At 33.7% G+C, this 23,682-nt stretch overlaps 1 non-coding gene across 1 annotated transcript; it reads right to left on the reverse strand.

The window, feature by feature from the left end:
* Nucleotides 1-20,071: 20,071 nt before the first annotated feature.
* Nucleotides 20,072-20,144, reverse strand: TRNAV-AAC (transfer RNA valine (anticodon AAC)). Its single transcript has one exon. It is a non-coding gene; the product is annotated as a tRNA-Val (tRNA).
* Nucleotides 20,145-23,682: the final 3,538 nt, after the last annotated feature.

Genomic DNA, 23,682 nt, shown 5'->3' on the forward strand with positions numbered 1-23,682 from the left:
CACAAAAATATTCGAAATATGATTTTTCTATGTGGAATTTTATTTAATTCTCATATAAAGACAATTTAATATATTATCCCTGTTAATTCAATTCAGATTCGTGTAAATATGAGTACTAGTGTACGAGATTTTAGCTCGCAATTTTACCGATTTAAAGTTCAGCACACTTCCAATTAAACCTTTTAAACGAAATCAAAAAATAGTGTGGCCAGAATACAGATCTCAATAAACATGTTTCAATAAAAAATAGTCAATATAAAATAGTATTAACAGTGAGAAAAAATTCCAAGTGAAAATACGTACTTTTGACATTTGATTTGAACTGGACGACTACTTAGAGAGATTTCAAATCTGAAAAGTACTACAAATGAAAGATAAAATACCTGACTATAGATTCCAATATTCATTTTGAACAGGAAGTTGACAGTTTTTGAGACATCGAACGAACAACACCAAGATATAGAAAATTCGCGCGATTTAAAACACACATATATTTCCGAATATCGAGCCCATCAACATTTTTTATTATCAGATTCGTGTTCACTGGGCATATATCTATAAGAAAAGTCATATCTCGTCTCTAAACCATTTTTCGTGTCGAAAAGTGTTATCGTATACTTGCGTTGTGCCCGTTGATGTCAACGGATGTTTTCGGGAAGGAATTGATACACGAATTAAAATAAAGTAATATGTTATATATACAAGTAAATATGATGTAAGGTAAGTTGTAGGTGGGCGTGCGCACGTATTATTAATCGTATAAAGTTTAGAGCGCGCATTACACGCTCACCGATTTAACCCAAATGATGAATGAATGTGTGTATGTGTGTGTGTCTTTGTGGATATGTGTATGCGTCACCCGTTGCTCGGCCTGACGTCACATGACACTCCACATCTCCCCACTTCCCCGCTACCACGCTTCCCTGCGTCTTCTTGACCACTCAACTCTGATTGGCTGTATATATATATATATATATACATATATATATATATATATATATATATATATATATATATATATATATATATATATATATATATATATATATATATATATATATATATATATATATATATATATATATATATATATGTAGAGTTCGAAGATATAGGGAGGATTGCGGGAGAGATAATCAAAGGCGATCTTTGTCCATCAATGTACGTTTATTGTACATTAAGTATACACACGTGCGCGTACGCACCTACTGGTGGCCATCCGGCCAGCGGCTCTACTACTAACTGTCAGTTGGCGTCACACTTCTGCCAACTCCCAAACAGTGTACACTCATGTGTACCACTGTTTGTACATCACTCCTCAACATTACTCATTACATAATTCACTCACACACATAAAATCCCACATATATAATTTTAAAGTAACACTTCTTTAGGGACTCCTGTAATGCCGCAATGGTCCAAACTTGAACTTCAATAAATAAACAGCAGCAGCAGCATATTATGCTTTCGAGCAGAGTGGTCACGGTTCGATTCTCACTAGTATCTGTTGGTCAGCGTGTAATACTTTCAACTGAGTAGTCATGGGTTCAATCCCTGGGCCAGTTTTCCTGGTCAGACCTTGGTTTGTGACTTCAGGTCGATCGTTTCCGATCAGTGTTTGCCAATTTTTCTTGAATTTTCATTGAAATAGTTTATGTCAATTGACATTTCCTTTCCAATCTATCTTGCAAATCTATAATAAAATTCTGTAAAAATTTCTTCATAAATGTCGCTATGGATAATTTTTGTATGAATTCGCATTGCACAAAGTGCTTGTATTGATTATATTATTGTATAGTATCTGTATTAGCATACTCGTCACTTTGGAGCGATCTGTAAAGGCAAGTTTACATAAAATAAAAATTAATAAGTTAAATAATTATAACAAAAAAAACACAATAGTAAAACAGTTTTCTGGGCCAAAAAAGTATTGAAATAATCTGGAGACGCCGAGGTGATATGAAGTAACCTGATTAGGATCACAATCGTCAAACTGACAGTTGAGCCTGAGGTATTTGGCCATAACAAGCAAATCGAATCACATTTTAATATAAACATTTTAACAGTCAATATATAATCTATGAGTGAAGTAAAATATATATGAGAGATTTTAAATAATATAAAGCAATTAAAATCCAAAAATAAGAGTGGGTGGCGAAAAGTGAAACAAATACGGCAACTACCTATTAAACGTCACCGTGATCAAAATTTTCGCTAATTTGGACGTGGTTATTACAATTATTTTTCACCATTGAACTATAAAAATCGCTTGTAATATCTATGCTAAAGTTTCAAAATTATTTGAAGTCTGTAGGAATTTTAGCTCAATTTTTTGCAAAGTAGGCTTGTAAAAAATATTAAATTTTTTCTTAAGAGCAAGGATCAATTCTGAATTCAATTCTTTCACAATTTCGAGACTAATACATATTCGTTGATAAAATTATATATTTTAATAGTATGTATTTCAGTCAGACAAAAATATTATGAAACTTATTCTCCACCGATTCATTAACTAAATTTTTATATATAATATAATAGAAGCGTCGAGAAATTGAGAATTAAAAATTTGGTTATAAAGGGGTGGTGCTTGGGCATGTAAAAATGTCGTCCGGGGTAATTTCTTATTTGGCGCAGCCTCTGGCAGCGACAGGGTGAATTACACGGTGCCCAGTAATTGCTTGCTATCTGTCCTATGACTCTTTATATAGGTATTATTATACTTCTACCGCAGTGCGCTATATACATACATACCTACACTTCTATATATGAATGTATATCTAAACATACCTTTACAAAAAAAAAGGATTATTTCCAGGTTTGTTCTAAGCAAATCTACAGTATTTATTAAAAGACCACCAAATTTGGTATAATACATGACACATTTGTCCCATGAGTCTCATATGACTCATTCATTGAAGATTGAGATAATCCAATTAACACGAGAAAAAAAGTTTTTTAAAAACAAACCCTTTTTTAATTTTGTATATAATATTAAGATACATAAATTATTATTTTGAATAGAAATACCAATATTTTTTTTTACTACCGCCATCTATGTATGTATAAAACTAAAGACTACATAGACGTCACCCAGATTTCAAATTTGCAAACTTCAAACGCGTCTTAAACGATATTTTATCTATATCGTAAAGGCGGACGATCCATTTACTTATATTGATGACCAAAATGAGCAATATAGCAAAGTATGAAAACGATCGGATAAGAGGCAATTTTTTTTCCTGAATTGTTATCGAAAGTGAAACGTAAAGGAGGTTTGTAAAAACGGTTTCTCAAGTTCAGGGTCCTAAGGAATCGTGTTTTGTTTTCTCCTCCTGTGGCACGCACAAATATGTTGGCAACGTCTCCAATATCTTGAGCGATATATCTACTCAACCGGGCTTCTGGTGAAATTGACCTGTTTAATATAATCTGTGCTGAACTGGTTGAATCGTTGTGGAGCAACGTCCGTGGTTGATTTTATCAATTATAAATGTCAATGATTTTTCCATCAAAATATAGCAGGTGGTTATTATTATGATTAATGTTATTATTATTATTTATTTATTGAAAAATCAACAGGCATCAGATGTAGAAATTCATAAAAATAAAGAATAAATATAAAAAAATTCGGGTGTGACCAACCCATGACTTTATCCATGTATTTGAGGAATATAAGAAGGTTACAAAACAAAATTCGATATTGAACTAATAACTATGATAGCGATACAAATTGAGCGCAAATATATGCAAAAAATACTTGCACAAGACAAAATTTCTACTTTCGGTTGGCGGATTTTGTTCAAATTTTTTTAATTATTTAAAATCAGTATAATTATTATACAAATTTAATATCAAGAGGATAAAAATAATTTAAAAGGTCAAAATAAAATAATGAAATATTGTTTTAAATAAAAATACGACTTCCGGTTTACGAATTCTAACCAAAACGTTACCAAATCTAAGTTAGTACATAAAGAATACAAATATAAATTTTCAGCTTAATACGTTCAGGGGTGTGGACAGGATCCAGGCGACAACATTTTTGACGTTTCTAAGAGATAAAAGTCTCACTTCCGGTTCATTAAATTTGATGATTTTACTTTTTATTTTTACTTAAAATCACTATCTTTATTATACACAATAAATATCAAGACGCTTAAAATAATTTAAAAGGTCAAAATAAAATAATGAAATATTGTTTTAACCCTTTGGCTGCTACGAGGTTTTTCAATGTCCAAGCGAAAAATGCTAACATTTGTAATTATTTTGAAAAAAATTAATATAATATTTTTTTTTACATACTTACTTCGCCGAACACTCGTAATTTTTATAATACTTTATATACATTTTTAAGAAGCAGTCGTGGACTCGTGCTCTCTCTTTCTGTCTTGCTTTTACATGCGTGCATGCGAAAGAGATACCTACATATATACACTAAATAAGTTTTGACGATTGTTTTCCGAGGCTTTATTCTTTTCAATAATCTATTTTTAGATATCGATGTATCCTTACAACATGCGATATATTCGAAACAGTTAGCGGTCTCTCTCTCTTTCTTTCTTGGTTTTAATTGTGTACGTATGTGCGAGACACACAAGGATGCGAAGTTTCTAATAATCAAATAATTTTTCAACATGTATCATAAACATTTTGTATGCATTTCAGTTGCATTTGATTGATTGCATGAATTCGTGACGTCTCGTGACCTATATAATTGAAAGCGGATTTCTATTGTTTTTTGCCATTTATTTTAACTCTGCAAAATGATATCGGACAGTGAAAGTGATGAAAGCGAAATAATAGCTCCTCGCCGAGGAACTCGACAAATCAGCAGCTCTACTGATTCTGAAAATGAATTTATCGATAATAATCAATTCCCAAGTAATAACTCCTTATATGACATTGACAACGAACCCGAAATTTACTTTGATGATGAACCCGAAATTGAAGAGCTTTTATTTAAAAAATTGATAAATATTTATAAAGCTTGATTGAAAAATAAATATAAATACGTATATAAAAAAAATGTTTCGTGCCACTGATGCGCTGGTGGCTCAAAGAAAGTATCGAAATACGACAATTAATGACGTCAACAACGATCGTCGTAGCAATCTTCGCCGATTTCAAAACAACGATTTATCGTTGTTGTAGCAGTCAAAGGGTTAAAAAAAAATACTACTTCCGGTTTACGAATTCTGACCAAAACGTTACCAAATCTAAGTTAGTACATATAGAATATAAATATAAATTTTCAGCTTAATACGTTCAGGGGTGTGGTCAGGATCCAGGCGACAACATTTTTGACCTTCCTTCCGGATGCTTCCGGAAGAGAAAAAATCCCACTTCCGGTTTATTAAATTTAGTGATTTATTTTTTTTTTAATCACATTGATACAAGAATTATACTTGCATTTTTTCGTGAAGACCACACATGTTTAAGAGGTCGAAAAATATAGTGGAAGAAAAATCGAACAAGAGTAAACTGCCACTTCCGGTCGACGGACACTTACCAAATTGTATACATAACTTGATATTGAACTTAAACTGGTTGATATGAAATTTCAGTTCGATAAATCAAAAGGCTTTTGAGAAAAACATAAAAAACCTCGATTCTCTAGAGTAAAAGTACTACTTCCGGTTCAGATAAAAATATTTAAAAAATATAAAATTATAAAAATTATTATTTCTAGTACATGTAAAAAAATTCAGTCCGATTCAGTTAGTAGTTTGGGGGAAAATCGAATTCAAAAACTTAAAAAAAAGAGGACACCAATAAGGGGAGGTACCATATCCGGTCAACTAAAAAATTTGAAAAAAATTTACGTAGTGTCTATAAGAATTTCATTAACCGATACTAAGTTTCGGTTCGATAGGACTAACGGTGTTGAAAAAATCCCCAAAGTACACAGACACACACTCATTTTTTCTAGATCATTAAAACGTGATCAGTAATCGATTCTGAGTTCGAATCAGTCAAAATCTCGAGTTCGAATTTTCGCATGATCACAAAACTTCATCTATTGTTACTACGTACATAGATAAAGTAAAAATAACATCTGAGCCCAATTATAGATTTTTACAAAATACATCATATATCTATTAGCCAGCAGTTTGGCTTAATGGTAGCGTGTATGTTTAGCACCATGTGATCAGTGGGTTCGATCCGCCATACTGCTGGTTAGATTTGGGGATATTTGTGACTCCAAATTGATCGTTTCTTATCAGAGTTTGCCAATTTTATCTGATCATTGCTGAAACGGTTCCTGAAAATTGGTATAAGATCTAATCCTGTTATCACAAAATCTGCCTGTGTATAATTTGTAATAATTATACATAGTAATCTGAAATCTATAGATATCTCTATAATTTCATATTTATTATATGTATAAAAATTGTATACAAAAAAAAATCTAAAAATAATCCATATATGTCTCTATGATTATCATTTATGATTAACTCTGATAGAGAAACGATCGATTTGGAGTCACAAAACCCCCAAATCTAACCAGCAGTGGCGAGGACTCGAACCTTTGACCTCGGTGGTGCTAAATATATACGCTACCACTAAGCCAAACTGCTGGCTATAAACACAGATTACCTAAAGACAATCTGCTTTAGGTCATCGACTTTAGATTTAATTAATATTTTGTATCAGATGTATTATGAGTATTTATAAGAATTGTAAATAGGTTTTTGAACTCTTTTTCATATTATGCTGTACATTAACATTATAATAATATAATACTATGATTACTAACCAAATTAAATTAAATTGTAAAATAGAAAATGATCAGTAGATCAGTAGCTATTAAAATAGATATAAGATGTATTGTGAAAATAATTTCGCAATAATAAAAAGCATTTAAAAATCAAAATCAAAAGCACATACATGGTCGAAGGGCCGTTATACAAAATTTTCTGATTTGTATTTTATTTTACCTTTCACCCGTCCAAGCTTGAGTATGAGTAATTCAATTGATTCATTAGGTAGGAAAATTTACAAATTTGTCTGTGGACTCCATGCTTTTACAAACTTTTCGATTCAATTTAAAATTCGTTAAGAATAATACATAACTTTGTTGTACAATAGCGAGTTTCCACGTTTCAAACCGTAACTTTCAAATAATTCACGCTTAAAACTGGTTTTGCAAAATTTCAGTCAACAGATACATATGTATGTATGTATGTAAGGCGTCCTTGTTAGTACCGATCAATTATATTAAAGTGGCTTTTAAAAGCGTTTTAAATATGTATTGCGAATACCTGCCATAAAACAAAATATGTATGAGTACATTAATTTATTTCGGAAATATACCGCAGTGATATTACAGAGTGATCCAATGCACCACTGCGTCCAGACAAATCTAAAAATATACACTAGAACAAAGCGGTGACACACAAAGCGGTGATTAATATTGAGATATTCAATTGATTCGTTTTGAATAAGTCACCATTTTTCCAATACATGTAGACTAAAAACAAAATATTCTTCTTTTTTTTTATTTAAAAATAAATAAAACAAAATATTGATATTTTTCATTGTACAGCCGACATTAACGCGTCGTGGTTTTACTGTCTGATATTATTTAAATAAAAGGCATCCAACATGCTTCGCTCTAAGAAAGGCTGCTTAGGACGAGAGCCATCATCAGAGCTACAACATTCGAGAGCCAAAGAGTGAGTTACAAAATGTATGCAATGATTACTTGTATTTTCGCACTGTTTTCCCCAATCGGATATACTCGTACAATATAACCGTTTTACGAGCCACTTTGTCAGATCAAACTTTTTCCTACATCTTTTTATTATCGGTTTTATTGTCAGCTAGGTTTCGAAGCTGGCGAAAATACGAGGAAAGTTTACTTTCCCACAAAAGGTGTTGACAAAATAAATTTATAGTTTAATTCCGAGCGAGAACTGTCAACCGTGCCGGCATATTGTCAATTTTTGATGTTGATATTAGAGATGTGTTGGCTCGTTTTGGGACGAGCCTGAGGGACTGTGCAGAATTAACACCCCTCTACCTTAATAACTTCATGTTGGACACGAAACGGTCTTGTTAGTAATAATTTGTGCCAAATTCCCCGGAGGATTCGCACACAGAACTACCTCGACGGCGTGCACGCATACGATTGTTCATATTTAATTGATATAATAAACTCTGGCAACGGACATTTAACTCATTTCAAACTATTTTCGGCTCCATTTCGAAGAGGGCTGTGTTGTAAATCTAAACACGAGCCACGATACTTGTTTAGATTCCGTTTTCTTTTTGCTCCGAATGCAAACTACCAATCAATCCATCCTCGTCGACACATCTCAAGTGGCGGAAAAAAAGCCCTTTTCACCTTCGTCAACGTTTTGCGAAAGCTTTTAGACATGTTAAAATATGTATAAGTGTACATGAACGCAAATGAAGCACGTCACGACCATGTTTAATGTAAAACATAGATATTTAAATAAGTCCTTTGTCGTGATTCTTGTCTGTAGCAGGATCATATTAAATTACTTAACATTTTAAATGAAATTAATATAAAATTCTCACATACATATATATCACTTCACTAACTGACCCAATTTGCATCTCTGTCACAAATTCGAACAAAGCACATGTTTCATTAAATGCTTTTTATTATTATTAAATTATGTTCACAATACATCTTATGTCTATTTTAATATCTACTGATCTACTGATAATTTTCTATTTTTACAATTTTAATTTAATTTTGTTAGTAATCATAGTATTATATTATTCTAATGTACAGCATAATAGGAAAATGATTTCACAAACTTATTTATAATTCTTATAAATGCTCATAATACATCTAATACATAATATTAATAAAAGACTCTCTAAAGTCGTCGATCTAAAACAGATTGTGTTTAGGTAATCTGTGTGTTATACCTGAAGGGTATAGACATTTTGTTGTAATCACCGAGACTCTTCACAAGTGTGTCAGTATGGTTATTACTGATTCTGTCATATAATCTACTGGTTAGTTTGTTAGTCATGTCTGTAACTAACGGAATATTATTTATGGCATGCAGTTTTTTCAATTTAGTATATATGGGTGTGTTATAAATTATTTTTAGGGATGTATTTTGTATTATTTGGAGCTTGGAAAGGTTTTTATTCGAGGCGTTATTCCACTAATCGACTCATATTATGAATCCAAGTTTGTACGCATTTCAAAACAGAAATTGTTTTGCATTATAAATTATTTTTAGGGATAATGTCAACAATAACTGTTCACGAAATGACTGTCTTTCAAAACCTCACAATATATTTTAGGTACCTATAATACAATGCTATCAAATAATAGACAGGACTCTTATGTAAATGCTTTTTGTTAGCATATGTATTTCCTGATATATTTTTGACATTTTCGAAAATATTTGCAAATATTCACAAAATAAAATAGCATTTTTTAAAATCAATTTATTTCGATACAATCTTCGCCCAATGTATAATGCAATTCACTAAAATGCAAATGAAAAAAAATGTCAACTTTTGTTTTAAATCAAAACGAGTGAAAGTCTATTCATACTGACACAGCACATCCACAGACAACTGCCGTGCGAAAAGTATTCTTTGGTACATTCTATATAGACATATTCAAATTAGCCAGCAGCATGGCTCAGTAATTGGGTTAATTCTAAGCACCGAGAGGTCACCGGGTTCGATCCCGTGAGCTACCCGCGATTGAAAAGAATTTATTCCGAGTATATCTATAATGCAGCTGGTCAGATTTGGATATTTGTGACAATTTTTCTGATTTCATTGTTGAAACGGTTCCTTGATTAAAAACATGTCTACCTTCTATGTCACCACTTCAAGGCCTTCCTGGTATATATGTATATAATAAAAATAAAAATAGTGGTGACATAGTGGGTAGGATGGTATGTTTCAATTTGATGAGGAACGGTTTCCACAATTAAATTAGATAAACTGGCAATCTCTGAAACGATTGACCACAAATATCCAAGTCTGACCAGCATCATTACAGAAAATACTCGGAATAATTTTTTTTCAATCGAGGTCGATCGGGATCGAACCCGGCATCCTCTCGGCGCTTAGCAAAAGCTCAACCACCGAGCCATACTACTGGCTTATTAATTATTTTTAATCGAGGTCAATCTAGGGCTCGAACGCGGGAATCTCTCGGTGATTTGCATTAACGCAACCACCGAGATATAAAGCTGGCGATACATACACAATGCTGGCATCCTGTTCGACCAGCTCATAACGTGGTTTATAAACGGTTCAACACGTGCTAAATTGAATTCGAAATGTTTAACCCTCTATTAATAGTCGAAATATCTTATATGGAATGTGTACATAAAATTTGTGTAACAGTGTTGTATGTATTATGTACGACATAATACTCGTAATATCCACCACGGAATTGCGCCGTTTTATCTCGGCATATATGATTAGTAAGGCGTTCTTTTCAAAACGATCGACTGACCATTACGTGGACCAGAAGGCTTTCATCTAGACAGGCTCCGGTATAAGGAGCGGTCGTAAACCTTTTGTCGGCCGCGCATTATTATAACGTATGACGCGACAATGCCGTGCAGATAATAAAACTACGCGATCGTAAACTATAATAAAAGCCGGACCGAGTGGGTGGGGCAGGGGCGTGGCGGGAGGGGGGGGGGGAGGTAAGACACGAACCATTGTCGTAAAAAATGCAATACATTTTAGCGTCACTTTCAAACGAACGCTAAATATTTATGCGACACTTTGGGAAATTCTCCGCTGAATTTACATATCGGCAAAAAAATTTCACCTGTGCACGTGCGAAATTTTCAACATAGTTGAATCGGCGAAAAGGTCGCGTCGCGACGAGAGAAAGGGGTTGAATGAAAATTGCTTTTTGCTCATTAAAATTATGAAAGTTTAAGTGTAAACAACGGACGTAAAGCGTCCGACAAAACACGCCGGAAAAGCACACGGGAAAACGCGGAATTTTCCGGAAGCCGCCGACGCCCGAACTTCGGCGTTTTTGTTTGCAGCCGTTTAAAAATATACGTACACAATTTATGCACGTGTTTATTATTTATAAAGGACTCTTTTCAGACTGGCTGAATTGTATTGTTTAATATTTTTATTTCTCAGTTCAATCGAACATGTACACGCTCGTCTGTACAGGTCGCTCCAAAGCGACGAGTGTATGTACTAATACAGATACTGGAAAAATATGTAATTGTGGTAATAATGACTCCTATCCGGCTCGAAGGACCATGGAAAAATATGTAATTGTGGTAATAATGACTCCTTTCTGTTGCTTTTACTTTCCTTTATTGAAGAAATAGAAGAGGGACTGCCGGCTGGTGTGTGGTGATTGACACATCACCTATCGAATATTTAACTGATACTGATATTAATGAATGAACGCAGTGCACCGTCGGTAGCCCTCTGTTTATACATTTATAATATATCTGGTGGGGAGCGATCATAACAATGTGAAGATTGTCCATATACAATACAGTGACACAATTAATACAAGCATTTTTATACAATGCGAACTAGCAGAATAAACTGGTGGTTGGCATGTAATGCTTTGAACACGGAGTGGTCACGGTTCAAATTCTGCTGGCCAGACCTTGGATTTGTGACTCCAGGTCGATCGTTTCCTTTCAGAGTTTGCCATTTTAACTGATTTTAATTGAAAGGATTCCAACAAATTGGAAACCTTACCCATTTTCTCGAAAAATCTCGAGTTTTCAGCAATCTCGAATTTCACTGAATTTTATAAAATGCTGTAAATTTACAAATTTGACCATAGATATCTCTGAGAATTTTAAAATTTGAGATTTTTTGTTGAATTGTTTAAAAATGTCAATTAACCCTTTGCCCGCGTCACCAAATTTAGCAAACATGCCCTGTACGCGGCTGCTTTTTTGCGGATTTTGTTATCACGTTTTCGACTATAAATATAGGTTGTAATATTTTATAAATTATTTTAGCCTATATTGAATTTTTTTTGGCTACTGCCATCTATTGAATTTGGTAAAGTATACATTAAGTAATATTTTCAACCAAGTTATAAAATTTGAACACAATAGACGGCTCTTATACAGGTTGGAACTTCCAAGACATGTGCGTGTCTCACGCGCTGAGGGCATGTTCGCTAGGACATGTATAGTAGTCGTACGCGGTGGAAAGGTTAATAGATCATAGATGTGGCTGTTAATTGATATATAAATATTTACTTTGTATTATACTAATAATGCTTTGTATCAAATGTACAATGTTTCTGGCTAGGAAGGTGCAATGGGGCTACCTTTTAGGCTTTCCTGGTATAAATAAAAAATAAACAAACAAATATATCTATGGTGTTCCAGCAGCACCGGTCAGGAATTGAACCCATTTGACCCACTCAGTTTGAGAGCATTATATGCAAATCGCTAATCTTTCCTGCTGTTTTTATTGAGGATTAACAGTTAATATGATATGTGTTTACTGAATTTCGGTGAATTGTTTAAAATGCTGCAAATTTACAAATTTGACCATAGATGTCTCTGTGGATATTATTTGATATGTATTTATGTGTTTTGTATAATACTAATAATATGTGTATCAAATTTACAATCGTTACTGGCCAATAAGGCGTATTGGGGTTACCTGTTAGGTCTTCCTGGTATAAATTAAAGATAACATCATCCAAAGAGACATGTCTGGATAAATTTTTGCAGTATATTTAGTATAGAAATCGGTGAATCTAAAAACGCTGAATAACTTAAGGTTTCCAAGAGAGATTGGAAAGGAAATTCCAATTTACAGGAGCCGTTTCAACGGAAATCAGAACAATTGGCAAACTCTGATAAGAATCGATCGAGCTGGAGTCACAAACCAAGGTCTGACCAGCAGCGAGACTCTAGTGGGACTCGAACCCGTGACCACTCTGCTCGAAACATTATATGCTAACCACTAGTTCACGCTGCTGGTTATGTATACCTATAGTATAGGTTGAACCAACAGCTTTTCAACTTCTTTACAGTTCATTGAGGTAAATTTGAATAGAGTAGCATGTACATACATATGTACACTATTTATGATTGCTATGAATCAAACTTTCACATACAATTCATCTTTTTAATATTTAGTCATTAAATACGTGTGTTGTTGAAGGAAAACTTTCAGCACAAGCGTTGTATCGATTTTTGTGGCTTAAAAGCGTCCCTAGCATTAAAGCCTCGTTTTGTACGTTATAGAACTATGTTGAATGGTAAGAAAAGCATTCAAAATCTTACCGCGACATTCAGCTTGACTTTCAAAGCCAGAAACTATGTTCTTCGGTGGCAATGGCAGACCGTGAAAACCCCAAAACCTATGTCAAGCTTAACTTAATGTTAAAAGCGTTTACCGGGGGGTAATCGCTGTAAGTGTACAAATAAATTCTAATAATGGCTTACACCAATTTTCGCATTCTCGTGTTTGTGTGAGTGTGTGTGTGTTTCTTTTCACGTTTCCAGACGTTTGAAATGTTTTCGGAAAAGTTAAATTTGATAATATTTTCACGAAAATGCACAAACGAGCGGAAAATGCAATATCGCGCATCGCACGACGATTCTCGTATAAATCAATCTTGGAAACACAAGTTTTCCGCTAACTCTACACATTTTAAATTGAAACCGTTCTCTAATATGAAATATAAAGTCGATCTGCAATATGTACATACATAGTATACTATAATATAATATAATATTACAAAAAGCAGAAACGGACAGCTTATTAAGTTTTGTACTACAGAATATAAAATATGTGAAAAATGTTTTGATTAAAAATTTCGTTTAAATTCATAATTTTGTTCTTATGCTTTTAAAACCTTTTTTAAAAATGGAAGTAAATCGGAAAATATTTTTACATTTACGTTTATACATACATGCATACGTTACAAAACGTGACGATACATACTATGCTTTCGAGCATTAAGATAAAGCTTATTGAAATCGAGTGGTCACGGTTCGATTCCCACTAGTAGCTGTTGGCCAGATCTTGATTTGTGACTCCAAATCGATCGTTTCCTTTCAGAGTTTACCAATTTTTCTGATTTTCATTGAACCGGTTCCTGTAAACTGGCATTTCCTTTTCAATTTCTATTTCAAATCTCAAGTTATCTAGCGTCTTGAGGTTTGCCAAATTTCTATAATAAAATGCTGCAAAATATTCACTGTGGAAGATGTTTGTATGAATTTGCATTGTATATAAATACTTGTATTAATTCTATGTACATATACCAGGAAGGCCTAACATGTAAACCCCAATGCGCATTCCTGACCAATTAAAAAAATCAATACACAATTTTTTGAATAATTTTAACATAACAACATAGAGACATCTATGGATAAATTTTTCAAGGTCAAATTTTGAGATTCTGAATAACTTACGAAACATTTATGGACAAATTTGCGGCATTTTTATACGAATTGCCAATTTGTTGGAACCGTTTCAATGAAAATCAGATAAATTGGCAAACAGATAAATCATAAACCAAGGTCTGGCCAGCATCCACCGGTGGGACTTGAGCCCGTGACCGCCACGTTCGAAAGCATATACGCAAACCACCAGTCCACGTTTCTGCTGAATTTAACCACAAATCACGCGAAACATTAATAACTTCAAAATTTCCCGTCCATTTCAGTACGATAATGGACGTTTTTAGTGCACTATACGTTAAGCGAGACGACGCAGCATAATTATTTCGGTAGTCGAGTCTCCGGTGGTGGGGAGGGGGAGGGGGGGGGATGAAGGAAGTCACCTTCTCCGGGGGTAATTGCACCTAATGTTGTTAATCTAGCGAGAGGGCGAACTCTCGTGCAACTCTGAGGGGGAGGAGTGGGTGGTATTTATGGGGTGAGTTGCACTTAACACGAGGATCTCCTCAGGAGATGGGGAGTGGAAAGGGGGTGGTGGGAGAAGGAGCAGAGCCGAAGCGAACCGGTCAAAGTGGTCTCTGACGGGACGAGCGGTATTATTTCACCGTTAATAGCTCAGTCGACCTCTCCCGGCACATCCTCCGAACATTTTCTGGAGGCTCACTTTAATTTCCCACTAGCGTGGAAATCGACGCTGTTTAGATAATGGCCGTACACTTGTTTCCGTTAACGGCGCGTCCGATCGTCCGATGCGCGGAAAATTCCTCGCCAGTACGTATGTATACGGCAGGCTTGGAAAATTTTGCTTTTCCGCCGCGTACCCATAGGAAAAGTTACGTCTGGTTTGCTTTTTTTATTGTTAATATTATTATTTATTATATATTTATTGTTTTTATTGGAGCTCTACTAACGTCACTTCGACGCCATATCATCATAAACCAACTGGTAACGTGCTTACCGACGAACACATTCCCTTGACTACACAATGGCGCTTGTTGTTATTAAGAGGTTTTTCCCGTTTTTTTTTCACAGTAAGCTTCCCGGACATGCATAAAACAAATCAGGAAAGTTCCATCGTAATCGGTCGAGTGGTTTAGGAGCCTATACGAGACAGACAGACAGACAGACAAACAGAATAGAATCCCAGAAACTGTGTGACCGTTCAAGGATTATCTGTTAACGGATTAACTAAGTGCATACCGTGCGACCGGGATTATATCTAGACTCTTACTCTAATTTTATATTCAAATATTCTTCAAATATCAATATTTGTGTGTATAATACACAATGTTTTAGTTAAATTTCTAGATATTATAATTTATTTTTAAGTTAATTAATCTAATTTTATATTCAAATATTCTTCAAATATCAATATTTGTGTGTATATATACACAATGTTTTAGTTAAATTAAAATTTTTTATTTTTCAATAAATAGTTTATTAAAAATAATAATTTTGGAGATTATTGATATGAGGGTTTATATACTTATTTTATTGAAAGTTTTTAAATTATAAAAATATGTTCGATATACAAAATCGATGTTTTAAAATTAAACTATAAAAACTAAGTGCATATAGGCTAAACAATGACCGTTATTAATCCCTTCGCAGAACTAACCCATACCGTGGGAAGACATATCCGAATACGTGACTATACAATAGGTAAACAGATTAGACGTCCTGAGAGATCTACCCTTTATAAGGCGGTACGTAGGCGATATCATGTCATTCTGGACTGAGCACTGCCAGTGCGTGTATCTCCTTAATCATCAATAAATGCTGTGAAACGACTGTTGGCCTTTTACTTGGATCCTCCACCCACTCCTACGCAACAATATATATAAAAACGGATGTGATGTGTGCACATATGTATGTGAGTTTGTGCCGGACCATAGACACACAGCCAATCAGATTCAAGTGGTTGAAGAGACGTGGGGAAGCGTGGTAGTGGGGAAGTGGGCGGGTGTGGAGCGTCATGTGACGTCAGGCTGAGCGACGACAGGCATGTGCGACGTCAGGCCGAGCGAAGGGTGACATACACACACATCACCCACCCACACACACACACACACATACACACGCGCACGCACACACACAATGGTAGATTTTACATTTTGTTTTCATATTAAACAATATAAATATTAAATTAAATATATTTAAAAAAAATACGATCACTTGCTGATCAAACACAGCACTTTTATAACCTATTAGTGAAGTAAAAATATATATGATGGATAATGACAACCTATATAATGCAAATTTTACAGAATATAGTGTGAAAAAGTTATAGTAATAGGCTTTTAAGCAAATTAAAGTCGGATATTCAAATATATACAGGCTAGTGGCGAATGGCTAGCTGTCATCGTCTCCAATATTTTTGGATTCTTCAACGTGTTTATTACGATTATAGTTCACGATCGAAATAGCTGAAGCAATTTAAATCTCTATTAGTGGCCCAAGCCTCGCAAAATGGCAAAAGTTTTAAAACAATCGGAATATTGTCTGACCTACATATTAGCGAAGTAAACCTAATATAAACCTTGTATAATAAAAAAATAAATACTTTTAAATTGGCAAATCCATTAAAAATATATATTAAATAGACAATATTAACACTTTCATTATTATGATTGGAAAATCATTATCACACTACTATCTTTCCCAAAAGAAATGATTTATAAATATATTTTTAATTTAATTAAAATTATTGAGTCAGATTTCAAGTTGAGACTAACAAAAATACGAACACACTATAAGTAGTCGTTCAATAGTGTATTTGATATTTGATTTTTAATTATTCATTCAAGGGGACCCCCCTTGTCCTGGACTCTGTGCAAGTGTACCTGTTGCATTTGCCTAGCTGCGACACTGCCTACGTTGATATTTTACGAATTGGTCTTTTTAGATAAGTGCATATTATACATACATACATAGGTTCGATCAATATGTATTCAATCGGAAAGAGGCTGCATCGGAGATGTGCAGCGAGGTCGTATGCAGCCGGCGTCAAAAGTAGTATATGTATTATATTTGCAGCGAAAGGACATCCGGTAGACGTCGGGTTCGGGAAATCGACCGAAAAGGTGGTTGTCGAGTGTTGTAAGGGTGGTTGGGGTTGGGGCCGGGGGAGGGGTTGACGTGCATTAAAATTCATTGCACGTAACTGCAGCGCTAGAAAGCGTCCGGGGGCGTAGCGCTAGGACTGCGCCCCCTCCCACCCCCTTTTTGTGACACGTCTCGTCCCGGTTTTGAATTGGCGGGAGGCAATTTTGGATTCCCGTATGCGGTCGACGACATTGCAACCGTATTCAAAATAATCGGTCGTTTGATCTGATATACGAGTGGACTAGTATTTTAGTGAAATATTTCACTATTAAAGTAAATTATATATTACACTAGTGTTGAGCACGTTGATTTCAACGGGTAGATTCGGAAAGGAATTGAAATTAAGTTATACATATGTATATTATATATAAATATAGTATAAGGTGATTTATAGGCGCGCGCGCGCGTATTAATAGTGAAATGTCGATTAAACGCTCGCCGTTCGCTCGCGTTGAAATGAATGTGTGTGTGTCTTCGTGGATGTGTGAATGTGTGTACGCTTTTATACGCTTTTATTACATTTGTTTATTTATTTATTTTGTTAGGAAAATTTGCAGTTTTATTAATTACGAAATTGATTACAAAACATAATTTTTAAAAATTTCCGCATATATGTATGTACGTAGGTGGGAGAAAATGAAAAGTTTGAACATTAAAAATAAAAAATAACAATAAAATAGTACCAGTGATAGTGGTAAGATAATAATAATAATAAAAAAATTATATTATTATTTTTATTATTTTATCATTTTATTATTTTTATTATTTTATAGTTTTTTTATTTTTTAATTATCTTACTTAATTTTAATCTAATTATTATTATTAGTTTATTGTTGTTATAACTATAATCTAGGTTATTATTTATATTGTTATCTCACCACTATCATTTGTTCTATTTTATTGTTATTTTTACATACCTCCTTTACGTTTCACATGGCTTTCGTGTCAGTGGTCATTTTTATCTCTTATCCGATCGTTTTCATACTTTGCCATATTGCTCATTTTGGTCATCAATATACGTAAATGTATCGTCTGCCATTACGTTGGAGATAAAATATCGTATACAATGCGTAACATATATCCAGAATCTCGGATACGGTGACGTTTATGACGGTACGTAAGGCTACCATAATCTATCTTCAACCTTTTCGCCTTGATATGCTATTTCAGATTTTAATTATTTAAACGCCTATAATTCACTCTATATTTTATAAAATTTGCACTATAGGTTCTCGTTATCTTTAATATTTAAATATTTATAGTTTTAACTCTCATATGTATATATAAATTTCAAATTTGGTGTCTAGCTTCATGTAATGTAATACACGATATATATTGATTTTTGGCCAAATATGTCAAATCTGACATTTCACTGTATATCTCCTCAGTCGGTTTTATCTGCGAGATAAGTATTCAATAAGAAGTTATGTTGTATCTAATTGTTAATATGATTTACAATAAGCTTACATACATTTAGTTTTTTACAATAAGCTTACATACATACATCACATACAATTATTTTTAGTTATCAGCTGATTTAATTTTTTACTTTTAATGTTTTAATTTTTCTTTTTCTCTCACCTATGTATGTACATATGTGCGAAAAAAAATTTAATTATTTTTTGTTACCAATTTTGAAATCAATAAAACTAAATATTTCTAACAAAATACATATCATATTTGCAATGATTGTTGTCTTTTAAGAGGGCTGGACCCCAGCGCCTTGTCCATACAAACGTATTAGACTTCTCCCTTCCTCAATTATGGCACTTGAGAAATTATTGTTTAATATGCTATTTATATCCACCATAGGCCCTCTTAAGATAATCAGATGAATTGGAATCTTATAGTATACGATCGACTTAGAGTCACAAATATCAAAGTCTGTCTAACAGCACTACAGAAATACTTCCGAATAAATTATTTTCAATGGTGATCAACCCAAGGCTTGAACCCTAGAACCTTTCAGTGGTTAGTATTAATGCAACCGCCGAGCCATACTACTGGTTGTATAATTTTTAGAAGATAGGCTTTCAAAAATATGAAAGGTGTCTTTTTAGAACTCATATTTTGTAATTTAATGTGCTTAATCGAGGTTTCCAGTTCGCTCATCGTCCAAAGTTTCTCCGCGCCTTCTGTCCTTCGTCTAAAGTTTTCAGCACACTTCTTCTTCTTTGCCTTTTTTATTTTTAATGAAAACAGTCATCCGAGTAGAAGTTGCAAGAACCGAAACTTGTCATCCGAGTTTCCCCAAATTTACATACAAAGGATGATGTAAAAAATAATCTTAAACGACATTAAATAGTGACGAAAAATAATTCGACAAAACATTTGTTGTTTGAAATTGTTCCATATCTATTTTTATGTGATTAAATTTATTTTGAAACCATATTGTCTTGTATGCAAGCCAGCATACATTTAACAGTACATATGTATATACATATATATGTATATAACTCAAATATTGACTACGTCTACTTTTAAACGGATTTATTAAACATTTTTTTAGAAATTGTGTTTAAACGTACGTTTTAAGTTGAAAGTAAAATAATAATAAAAAAAATAATTAATATTAAAAAAAAATATGTTTCCGCCCGGGATCGAACCGGGGGCCTTCCGCGTGTTAGGCGGATGTGATAACCACTACACCACGGAAACCGATGAATGTACTGACAAGAAAACTGACCACATATGCAATTGACGTAAGAATGGTCTGAAGATTTTGAATCCGATTATGTGCTTTTAGGGATTTAGCATAGCAACTATCAAACGATACATATGTGTAACTAGTGATTAGCATATTATGCTTTCTAGCAGACTGGTCACGGTTCGATTCTCACTAGTAGCTGCTAGCCAGACTTTGGTTAGTGCTACTCAAACGCTGGTCCGCGACCCAGTTTCACAATTCGGCTGATATTATTCCCGAAGGAGGAGAGGAGCTAATGATTAATGAGCTTTGCGTGATCTAATCAGTTGTCATTTAAAAAATTTATCAGAACGATTCGATTTCTATTTCCACCAGTTTGACGATCCAACAAAATGGAAGACGAACAGTGAACACGAATCTGGTACAGTGAACATGAATCCGATGAACACGAATCTGGTAATAAAAAATGTTGATTGGCTCGAGATTCAGAAATGTGTGTTTTTTAAATCGCGCGATTTTTCTATATCTTGGTGTTCGGTCGATGTCTCAAAATCTTTCAGTTTTCTGTTCAAAATTAATATTGTAATCTATAGTCGGGTATTTTATCTTTCATTTGTAGTACTTTTCAGTTTTCAAATCTCTCTAAGTGGTCGTCCAGTTCAAATCAAAAGTCAAAAGTACGTATTTTCACTTGGGATTTTTTCCCACTATTAATACTATTTTATATTGAGTATTTTCTATTGAAACATGTTAATTGGGATAGTGTTCTGGCTACACTATTTTTTGATTTCGTTTAAAAGGGTTAATTGGAATTGTGCTGAATTTTAAATCGGTAAAATTTTGGGCTAAAAAGCTCGTACTAGTATTTACACGAATCTGAATTGAATTAATAGGGATAATATATTAAATTGTCTTTATATTAAATAAAATTCAACTTAGAAAAATCATATTTCGACTATTCTTGTTGATTAATAACCAAAATTCGTTTATTTTATCGAGGTAAACCAGTTATCAATATATCTTATAAGAGAGAAAGGTAAATCTAGATTCCAGATGTATTCGAAATTTAGTGTTGGAAAAACATCCCATGGACCGCAAGACGCACGAACATCTTTATTCTCCCAACATGTAGGAAAAGGGTTGTTACCTACATGTTGTGGAAACAACCCTTTATTATTAGTATTCATCAACCACTGAGATGTGTTGCTGGTTAATATACCGATTGTCAAAAAAAAAAAAAAACATCGATTAAAAATACTTAATATGAAATAGGCAAGATTAAAACTCACCTTGATTATTACAATACGTATAAAAACTTGCTCACAACTTCATATTCAAAGCAGCAGCAATAAAAATTCGAAAACTTTTCCCGAAGTGAAAACTTTGCTTCAGAATTTTACATTTATTTATACATACATTCCGCGAGTTTCAATACCGGAAAAAATTTACTGCATTATGACATTTTCCAGTGCAAAAACATGTACTTGCGTATTATACGGCTTATTTTTTACAGCATCACATTAGTATACTACATACAGACGATATTTTAATGAACATAATTCCACTTGATCGTATACATACATACGTAATAAACACACGAACCGCGAGCGAAATTTAAGCACATTCTTTCTTTTTAATTAAGTCCGAGCGAAATTTCATTTACTTCACATGTGCAGGTACAATGTACATATATACGTTTAATTTAGGGTTTTGTTGCCTAGTTTCACGTGTATTGATCTCTTCTCCATTTCCAATTGGACGAGTGCACTTCGACAATTCGTCCCTAGACATCCAAATCTCGCAAACACTTTACGACGAGATATAAACTCCAATTCCTAAGGTGACCATCCACGTAGAAACTTATCGTAGCGACTTGTCTGTCAAATTGTTCACAGTGTAACATAATCGGCTTAGTTTGACATTTTGACAATTATCAAAAGATTCCCAGAGATTTGCCACTTGTAGGGATTCATTTATGATAAATATCGCAGCCTAGGGATTCCGAAAAACCACCGGAAAAATACGGTTTTTGTTTTTTTTACAAATCAAAATCTGGTTTTCACCGGCTTCAGATAGTCGAGGTTTTTTATATGTAAGTTCAAAATTTTTATATTTCAAAAAAATATATAAATATTATATAATATAATTGCTTATAAAAACCGTCATGAAAAGTAGGTATAATATAAATTTGTGAACTTATTGACATAACCAGTTGAAAAAAAACGACTGCGTAAATCAGTTACTCCATAAAAAATCTGGAAAACCAAAGGTATTTAAAAAAATTAAAGGGCCACGGGCCGGATTAGAGGTAAATCCGACGTCGAATTAAATGAATTTGGGGACCATGTGATTAAGAGCTCTGGTATATATTGTATTTTTCGTCGTAAGAAAGTTTTACTTCTTTTTTAAATCGCCCCTCGAATGAACCTTTGCCGTGGCCATTTTCAAGTTATTGAAACTACTTTCAATAATATTTTATTGGTTTATGACCCGGTCCTCCTTACAAAATCTCAAACCCTGTGCTGTCCCTTTTTTGTTGTTCAAAGAAACATACGCCGATTCCATAAGGAAGTCTGAATATGCTCATTTTTTCGTTCCTTCATAGAAAGTTGAAATTCATAATTGGTAGCTTTGAGAAAAAAAACCTTAAAAAGCTGGTTAATCTAGCCAAAAACCGGTTTTCGTTTTTTTTTTTTTTAATGGACAAAAATCCGGTTTTTCGGTTTTGGTTTTAGCTGGCTTGAAGCCCTAGTGTAATAAAATCGGCTTTATTTGCTGCCGTCTTTTAAAGACTAGAAATTTCGCAGTTGGCAAAAGATTCTCAGAGATTTGCCTCTGTAGGATTATGTACGACAAATGTCGCAGCCCAACGAAATAATTATCCACCGACAAATCTCTGTGAATGCTCACCTTTAGATACCTCAACTAATCAGGCCGCTCTCTTTCTTCTCCAATGGTCTGGTTCCGTTTTCGCAAAAGACCTTTCGGCCGAGGCGTCATCAGTCACGGTCTCGCCAATTAGATGGGAAGAAAGGGGAGGAAAGGGGAGGGGGGTGGAAAATGCAGTCTCCCTTTTTCCATTTAATATTGATTGAGATGCTCCAATTAGGGCGACCGTGCCCTAAACTGTTTTCGCCTGGAAGACGGCCAACTTTTCGGTGATTTACATTCAAGTCGGTGCCGACAAACTTCCGTTCGCTCATGTACACCCTATTGCAGCCAACTAAATATTATATTATATACATACATATATATATATATATATATATATATATATATATATATATATATATATATATATATATATATATATATATATATATATATATATATATATATATATATATATATATACATATGTATGTACATATGGGTTGAAATACATAGAAATGATTTCACTCGTTTTGTAAAAAAAATTCTACAGTACATTTATCAATAAGGCAATACTAATGGCCACGATATGATTTTCGTCGTCTTATGAGTTGTTCAACTTATAGAGATGATTTATCGCTCGTAGAATATCCACATACTATACCACATACATCACGT

Source organism: Arctopsyche grandis, chromosome 1 (genome assembly GCF_051622035.1).
Source record: "Arctopsyche grandis isolate Sample6627 chromosome 1, ASM5162203v2, whole genome shotgun sequence".
NCBI lineage: Eukaryota > Metazoa > Arthropoda > Insecta > Trichoptera > Hydropsychidae > Arctopsyche > Arctopsyche grandis.